The sequence below is a fragment of the Penaeus monodon genome, chromosome 17 (genome assembly GCF_015228065.2).
Source record: "Penaeus monodon isolate SGIC_2016 chromosome 17, NSTDA_Pmon_1, whole genome shotgun sequence".
NCBI lineage: Eukaryota > Metazoa > Arthropoda > Malacostraca > Decapoda > Penaeidae > Penaeus > Penaeus monodon.
In genome coordinates, this window is record NC_051402.1 from 4,372,449 (window position 1) to 4,381,901 (window position 9,453).

Consider the following 9,453-nt stretch of genomic DNA (forward strand, 5'->3'; position numbering starts at 1 on the left):
CCAGTGTGCGATGGTTATGGTGTGTCGAAGGGAGCAGCGTTGTATTGTATGCTGAGCCCCGGGGATTAAGCCGAACAGCGCGACACGACTGTCGTTTTGATGCTCTGATTAACTGTCGCTGTTTCGTCATGTCGTGTTTTGTTCCCGGATTGACACGTGGAAATGGGCGTCAATGTTTTTTTTTATATGTTAATTAAGCTTATTATCCGATAGCTGCACTTTTCCCCACCGGCTTCTGTTGAGCTTTATTGAATAACCATTAATATTTGATTTTATATCCCGTCTTTCCTCTGCTCGTCTGCATGGTGATTGGTTTTGATAAATGATAACCAAAATTAACCGTGTGATTCTCTTCCTTTTGTCTAATACATAGTTGAACTAAGTCTTTTGAATTGCAAATCACGGAAAGATAAAGCGCATGGTATTAGGTGCATGAACGGTGTTTATATTTATATTTACTATTTTGTGGAGCTGAATTGCAGATTTGCATGAGTTAGATGGATTCGTTATAGATGTGTGTCGACATGGATTCACAGTTCATCATTTTTGTTATTGTTGTTGTTCTTCTTGCTATTATTATTATCGTTATCATCATCGCCATCATCATCAATCATCAGTCATCATCATCATCATCATCATCATCATCATCGCCATTATCATCATCATCATCATCATCATCATCATCATCATCATCATCATCATCGCCATCATCATCATTATCATTATCATCATCATTATCATCATCATCATCATCATCATCATTATCATCATCATCGTTATCATCATCATTATCATCATCATTATCATCATCATCATTATCATCATTATCATCATCATTATCATCATCACATCACATCATTATCATCATCATTGTCATCATCATTATCATCATCATTATCATCATCATCATCATCATTATTTTCATCATCATCATCATCATCATCATCATCATCATCATCATAACCACCACCACCACCACCGATGTTATTATTGTTGTTGCTGTCGTTGTTTTTGTTATTGTTGATCTTATTGTTGTTGTTTTGTTGTAGTTCATTGTTATTATTATTATTATTATTATTATTATTATTATATATTTATGTATATAATTGATCTCTCAGAAAAAGTAGAAGCGTAGAAATAGCATAAAGCGGCTTTTTAGTCCTTAAGCCCACGGAAGATTTTTGCCAAGCTCATTCCATTTTTCGTGTGTAAAGCTGCGCACATTCCTTCCTCGCCGTTAAAGATTCGTCAAGGTAGCCGGGGGAGGGGGGGGGCGAAGGAAGGGATATGGGGTGGGTGGGAGAGGGTGATGCGGCTGTTAGGGGATAGGGAGGGGTGTTAAGGGGAGGTTAGAGGATGGAGGACAGAGAAGGGGGGGAGGGAAAAGGGGGGAGGGGTGGTTGGCGCACACTGCCAAGACTTTAGGGTTATGGGGGAATGCCAGGCTTATGTATGCCCGAGTACCGCGAGAGGCATGAATGACGCAATTCGTATTTTGCGTCGACCATCCACTGCTCAGACGTGGAGAGTGAGCGGACGGGCGGGAAGACGTGTGGCAAATGGGGAAGACAGGCAGGGAATCGGGCAGAACGAAAGGGAGACGAGAAAACGAGTAAAGTGGCAAGCAAATAAACATGAAGTGAAGCAAACAAGCGGAAGGAAGAGGCAGCTAATCAAGCAAGTAGGCAGGCAGGTAATTGGACAGGCAAGCAGACACGCAAGCAAACAAGTGGACAGACCTGGCAGACGGATGGACAAATAAACAAACATACAGGCAAATGTATAGGCAGGCAAGCGGGCAAGACGGCAGACATTCTGGCAAGCTTACAAGGCAGTCAGCGAACGAGAAGGACAAGGAGACAAACAGACAGGCTTGGACTTGACAGCATAATTCAGTGCCTCTCCGACCATTCGCAGGAAATTTATCGTTTCGAGAAAGACAGGGAAAACGTGGGAAGACTTTTCCCGCCGGAGTAGGAAAGGGGGTGTAGGGGAGGGGGAGAAGAGGGAGAGAGAGAGTGACAGAGGGAAAATGGGAGAAAGGGAGGGAGAGGCAGGTAGGCAGACAGGCAGGCAGGCAGGAAGACAGACAGACAGACAGACAGACAGACAGACAGACAGACAGACAGACAGGCAGGCAGGCAGGCAGGCAGGCAGGCAGGCAGGCAGGCAGGCAGGCACACAAACAGGCAGGCAGGCAGGGAAGCAGGCAAGCAGGCAGTCAGGCGGGCAGAGGCAGACACAAACAGACAGAAGGCTTACTTAGGGCGAGAGAAATGAGAGCAGAAAGGCGGGGAGTGTGGGTTGAGAAGGGGCTATTATGATAAAGACTGGGAAACAGGAAGAAATGATGGAAAGAACTGAATAGGGATTGAAAGAAGAAAGAAGTGATGAGAGCTCGCGAATGAAATTATATAAAAATAGATTAAGAAAAGGAAAGCTAGCGAATGCGATTAGAATAAGACAAAGGGGAACTGAGGGAAAATGTGCAGAGGATCTCGCACGGAAGGATAATGGAAGAGGCAGAAGGCGGCGAAAAAATTCTGAGTCTCTCTCTCTCTCTCTCTCTCTCTCTCTCTCTCTCTCTCTCTCTCTCCCCCTCCTCCCTCCCTCCCTCCCTCCTCTCTTCCTCTCTCTCTCTCTCTCTCTCTCTCTCTCCCTCTCCCTCTCTCTCTCTCTCTCCTCTCTCTCTCTCTCTCTCTCTCTCCCTCTCTCCCTCTCCTCTCTCCCTCTCTCTCTCTCTCTCTCTCTCTCTCTCTCTCTCTCTCTCCTCTCTCTCTCTCTCTCTCTCCTCCCTCTCTCTCTCCTCTCTCTCTCTCTCTCTCCTCTCTCTCTCTCTCTCCTCTCCCTCCCCTCCCCTCTCCCTCCCCCTCCTCTCCTCTCTCCCTCTCCCTCCCTCGCCTCTCCCTCTCCTCTCTCCCTCTCCCTCTCCCTCCTCCCCTCCTAACCCTCCCCCTCCCCGTTCCGCCTTACCTGTTGTTTGTTTGTTTACTAGGGCGTTTCCTCTCGCCAGACGCGGAGGTGAGGCTTGCAGTGAGGGAGATGGCGTGTCAGCATTGGCAATATCGAGATCACAGCGGCAGGAAAGAAGGGATAAGATAAGAGAGGAGGGAAAGGGGAGAAGAGGAGAAGAGAAGAGGGAGAGGGGAGAAGAGGGGATGAAAAAGGGGAGGGGGAAAAATGGGGCATGAGAAGGGAGGGGGGAGAAGGGGGGGGTGATTTTTGAAAAAAAAGGAAAAGGGGCGGGGGCGAAGTGAAAAGGGGTGGAAGAAAAAACAATTGTGGGGGTGTGGTGAAAATAAGAAAAAGGGTTTGTAGAAAAAAGGGAATAAATGACAAAAGGGAAAAAAAAAGGGACTCGTGGATTTAAAGAAACGGGGAAAGAGTGGACAAAGAATAAGGAGAGAAGCAGGGAAGAGAGAGGGTCGAAATGAGGGATATCGGACGGGCACTGTGCCAGGTGCCATGAGGTCGCGTTGTGATGACGAGGAAGGAGAGGGGGTGAGGGGGGTATGGGGAGGGGGGGTTGCACGTGGGGGTGATGGATGGGTAAGCAAGGAGGAGCGAACCAGTAGGCAGAGTGGGGCAAAGGAGAGATAAATGAGAAATGAGACCGATGATTAAGCGATGGATGGAGCGAGAGAAAGTAAAAGTGAAGGCGGAAGCAGTTCAAAGATAAAAATAGGAAGAGGAAAGGTAGGGGGAGACAAGAAATTGAAGGGGAAAAAGGGAAAAGGAGCTGAAGGAGGAAGGGGAGAGAGAGAGAAGGGAAAAAAGGCAACTCCTAGTCATGATGACTTGGAACGACGTCTGACAAGTGATTAATTTTAGCTGAATTAATTATAGTTACCTACCTGCCTTACCCGATGAGGCAGCCGCCCCTCCGCCCTTAGCAACTGCCATCTGTCTCCCTGGCTTGTCCTGTTCATCTCGCTGACAGCTGCGTCTGGTTCCCTTTAAATATGGAAGGGCAAAGGGGGAAAAGGAAAAGGGGGGAAGGAAAGAGAAAGGGGAAGAGAAAAGAAAACCGGAGAGGAGAGGAAAGGAGGAGAAGAGGGAGAAGATGAATGGAAAGAGGGGGGACGGGAGAGGAGCTGAGAGAGGGTAGGGAGGGAGAGAGAAGAGGGTGAAGATAAGAGAGAATGAGGGAAGGGAAGGGAAGGGGAAGAGAAAATAAGACAAACGAGGAGAGGGGAGAGAATGCGAGATATAATTAAAAGGAAAGGAGAAGGGATTTTAGCAAATGTCCGAAGAGAAGGAGAGGGAAAGAGGAGAGATGGAGAGACAATGAGAGGGAGAAAGGGAGAAAGGGAACGTAAATGAACACAACCTCGGTATAGGCCTAATTCTAATGTTAACCACTTGTTGCAGGGTTTATAGTCTGCAACACTCTGCAGTGATGTGAGCATGTGTTCCCATATGTTAGCACTTAAACATACGTGAATTTTGTTACGGCAAAACTTTAGCTATATGAGTATTTATAGAGGGAGGGAGTATAGAGGGAGGGGCTGGGAGTTTTACTGTAGTGATATATATTTTTTTATGAATCTTTGTCATTCCCTTTCTGCGAACTTTGTTTCCTCTCTCTCTCTCTCTACTTCTCTCTCTCTCTACTTTTTTTCTTCCCCTTCTTTCTCTCTCTCTCTAACTTCTTCTCCTCTACTTTATTCCCCTCTCTCTCTCTTCTCTCTCTCTCTTCTCTCCTCTCTTCTCTCTCTTCTCTCTCTCTCTCTCTCCTCTCTTTTCTCCCCTCCTCCTCTTCCCCTCTCTCCCCTCTCTCGTCCCCTTTTTCTCTCTCTCTCTCTCCCCTCTCTTCTCTCCCTCTCTCTCTCTCTCTCTCTCTCTCTCTCCCCCCCTCCCTCCCTCCCTCCCTCCCTCCCTCCATCCTCCTCCTCCCTCCCCCCCCTCTCTCTCTCTCTCTCTCTCTCTCTCTCTCTCTCTCCCTCCTCTCTCTCTCTCTCTCTCTCTCTCTCCCTCTCCCTCTCCCTCTCCCTCCTTTCCTCTCCCCTCCCCCCCTCCCCTCCCCCCTCCCTCCCTCCCCCCCTCCCCCCTCTGTCTCTCATTCCCTTACGCCGTCCTGTCCTCTCTTCTTCACTCCCCCCCCCTCCTCCCCCGCCTTCCTCTCTTTACACCCACTCCCATTATCTCTCCGCTCCGCCTTTAATCGGCCCGCCACTCCACGCGGCATTGCCCCAAATCACGGCATATTGCGGCCAAGTCAGGCACCGGCGCCCGCGTCAGGCAGGTGCGTTGGGCGGTCGACCGAATAAATAAGGAAGATGCGCAAGTTGGAGTTGGTTTTTGCAACATTTTCCATAACATCGACGGGTTTCGTTTATCCTCGTTTGAATGTCTGCTATCGAATGATGTGTTCATTTTCGTCTCGGAATAAGAAATAGAGGATGGGAAGGGGTTATTTTACTCAAGCATCCCAGACATCCCTCTTCCCTCTTCCGTATTCTCCCATCTTTTCCCTGTCTCCTTTTCCTCTCTCCTTTATACCCACCTCTCCTCCCTTTTCATCCTTCCTTGTCTTCCCTCCTTCATTCATTACTTTCTTCCTCTCTTACCTCCCTCCCTTTCCTCCATCCTTCTCTACCACATTTCTTCCCTTCCATCATCTCCCCCCCCCCCCTTTTCCCCCATCTCTCCCCGAAGGATGTCCTTACATGCAGATAAAAGATTTTAATTCCTTGTCCACGTGCTGTTGTTGAATGGCAACGGTTTTGCGTATTGGGTTTCGGGTCCGCGGGCTCGTTTCGTGTTTAAAGGTACCGTATACATTACGGAGAGAGCATGGGGGTAATGGTGCACTCTCTCCTTCTCTCTCCTTTCCTTCTCTTTCATGTTGTTCTTTGTTTTTTTTGTGTGTTTTTGTTTCTTTGTCTTTTTCTCGTTTATTTCATTTTATTTTTTCATTATTTTTTTTTTTTGTTTCTTTCTCTTTTTAGATTTATTTTTCCTTTGCTTATTCTCGTACTCTCTCTCTCTCTCTCTCTCTCTCTCTCTCTCTCTCTCTCTCTCTCTCCCCCTCCCTCCCTCCCTCCCTCTTTCCCTCCCTCCCTCCCTCCCTCCCTCCCTCCCTCCCTCCCTCCCCATTTAATTCCCTCCGAAACTCTCTCTCTCACGCACTCTCTCATGTGTGAGAGAGTGCGTGTTTGCTTGCGTGCTTCCCCGGCAGCCCTCCATCAGGGCACGCGCCCCCTAACCCCCCTCCTCCCTCCCCCCGTGAGGCCAAGAATCGCGGAGGCAGCGGCGCCGAAGCCATTTCTCTCCCGCGATGAGCCCCGCGTGTCGATGTCCTGTGATTAAAACGGCCAATGAATTTCTTTCCCGATACTAATTGATGGCTCGCCGGCCGTTGGGTTCCGCGCCGCCGCCGTCGCTAATTGATTCCTGAAGGTAATTCCATCGGGAGATTATGAGTGTCGTGGGATTCCCGGACGCTGATGGGACGTGGCGGGCAATGAACGCCGCTGAACCGTAATTTGATCGCGGACACTATTGCGATTTTTTTTTTTTTCTTTCTTTCTTTTTTTTTTTTTTTTCTTTTTCTTTTTTTTTGGGGGGGGATGAAGGGGGTGGGGTGGGGGTTGGTGTTAGGGATGGAAGAAGGGGGGAGGGGGGAGGGGTGGGGGGCGTCGTTTCTCTCAGAGTGAATGTTGAATCATTTTTAAGTGATGATTTGTGTGTATGTACGTCTGTGCGTAGGTGCGTGCACGGTCCCACGCGTGTCTTTGCCGGTAAAAAAGTGCGTAAGTGTTTCCCCGAATCACAACGGCGAAAGCGGCTTGTCCTTCCCGATACAAAAATAGCATCGGGGGGAAACGTCTCAATTGCGAACCTTTGATCTGACACATTTTTCCTTTTCTTTTCTTTTTTTCCCCTTTTTTTTTTTTACTCTTCCCCTTTCGATGAAATTCCCATGAAAAGATTTATGGTGTAGCTTATTTCGCTTTAATGTTTTGCAGTCCAGTTTTGCATATTATATTGTTAGGCACTTTTCTGCAGCGTAATTATGGTTGTATTTTTACTCGTTGAAGTGATGTTGTTCGCATGATTTAAAATTATACTCATATACGGATGTATATACATACATACGTACATACATACATACATACATACATACATACATACATACATACATACATACATACATATATACATGCATACATACATATATAGGTGTGTGTGTATAAATGTGCACACACACACACACACACACACACACACACACACACACACACACACACACACACACACACACACACACACATACATCATGTATATACATTTATTCTCACACAACGAATAAGCTGTAATTGGAGCAATATTTTCGCATTCATTCCATTCCGCGTGGGATGGAAAATGTATTTCGTCATTTGGGGAACATCCTTTTAATGGAATTCCGGGTCAGTGGTTGGAGGCGACTTAGCTGGGGTTCGGGAAAGCGAGGCGGAGGAGGAGCTCGGCGCGCCCCTCCCTCCCTCGCTTCTTCAGGGATTCTCTCTTCTTTGCTTCTTTCTCAGTTTTTGTGTCCTTGTTTTATGTTTTTTGTTTTCGTTTTTTTTTTGTGTGTGGTTTTGCGTTTGTTTTTTTAGGTCTTCTACTTTTATTTTGTTTCTCTTGTCTTCCCCTCCCTTCCCCTCCCTCTCGCTTTGCCCTTCCCCTAACCCTCTCCGTCTCCCTCTCCCTCGACTGTCCTTCATCTCCTTTATCTCCCTCTCCCTCAACTTCTCTCCTCCCCCTCCCTCAACTTCTCTCCTCCCCCTCCCTCAACTTCTCTCCTCCCCCTCCCTCAACTTCTCTCCTCCCCCTCCCTCAACTTCTCCCCTCCCCCCCCCTCAACTTCTCCCCTCCCCCCCCCTAAACTTCTCTCCCCCCCTCCCTCAACTTTCTCCCCCCCTCCCTAAACTTCTCTCCTCCTCCTCAATTTCTCTCCCCCCCCTCCCCAACTTCTCTCCTCCCCCTCCCTAAAATTCCTCCCCCCCCTCCCTCAACTTCTCTCCCCCCCTCCCTAAACTTCTCTCCTCCCCCTCCCTCAACTTCTCTCCTCCCCCTCCCTCCTTCTCTCCTCCCCCCCCCTAAACTTCTCTCCTCCCCCCCCTCAACTTCTCTCCTCCCCTCCCTAAACTTCCTCCTCCCCCTCCCTCAACTTCTCTCCTCCCCCTCCCTAAACTTCTCTCCTCCCCCTCCCTCAATTTCTCTCCTCCCCCCCCTCACTTCTCTCCTCCCCCTCCCTCAACTTCTCTCCTCCCCCTCCTCAACTTCTCTCCTCCCCCTCCCTCAACTTCTCTCCTCCCCCCTCTCAACTTCTCTCCTCCCCTCCCTCAACTTCTCTCCTCCCCCCTCCCTCACTTCTCTCCTCCCCCTCCCTCAACTTCTCTCCTCCCCCTCCCTCAACTTCTCTCCTCCCCCTCCCTCAACTTCTCTCCTCCCCTCCTCAACTTCTCTCCTCCCCCTCCCTCAACTTCTCTCCTCCCCCTCCCTCAACTTCTCTTCCTCCCCCTCCCTCAACTTCTCTCCTCCCCCTCCCTCAACTTCTCTCCTCCCCCTCCCTCCCTCCCGGGCACAGTCGTGATGAACAGTGTTATGAACAGGGGCGGCTCTGGGTACAGGTGGTTATACGTTACGGGATCCAGTTTATGGTTGCCGCTACATGTGTTTATGTTCATGTTTTGTTTATTTTATTTGTTTGAAGGGAGGCGTGTCTTGGTGTGGGTTGCCGTTGATCTATTTTATGTTCATTTTTTTTTTCCTTCTTTCCTTGGTTGGGATGTTAGATTTGTTCATTCTTTTTTTATGTGTTTGTTTATATTTGCTTACCCATCTTGAGGCATTTTCGCATTGAGGAATATCTCAGAGCGAGAGGGAGCAAGAAGGAAAGGGAGGGAGCATTGGAGAGAGAGAGAGAACGAGAGAGAAAGAGCAGAAAAATAGCGTGGCAGACAAAATCATTACTTCATTTTAATTATTTAAAATTATTTGCTGCGTCAACTTCATTATCGGATACAGACAGACAGACATTCAGGCAGACACTCAGACAGACAGACAGACAGACACTCAGACAGACACTCAGACAGACAGACAGACAGACAGAAACTCAGGCAGACACTCAGACAGACAGACAGAAACTCAGGCAGACACTCAGACAGACAGACAGACAGACACTCAGGCAGACACTCAGACAGACAGACAGACAGAAACTCGACAAACAGACAGACAGACACTCAGGCAGACACTCAGACAGACAGACACTGAGGCAGACACTCAGACAGACAGACAGAAACTCAGACAAACAGACAGACACAGACGGAGAGTGAGGGAGGGAGAGGGGGGAGGGAAAGGGAAAGGGAGAGACAGACAGAGACAGACGATGCGGCCTATCGAAAACAAGAAGCAAAACAAAGCTCTGAGGATGAAAATCATTTTTATCTCCTTTTCTGGTTTTGT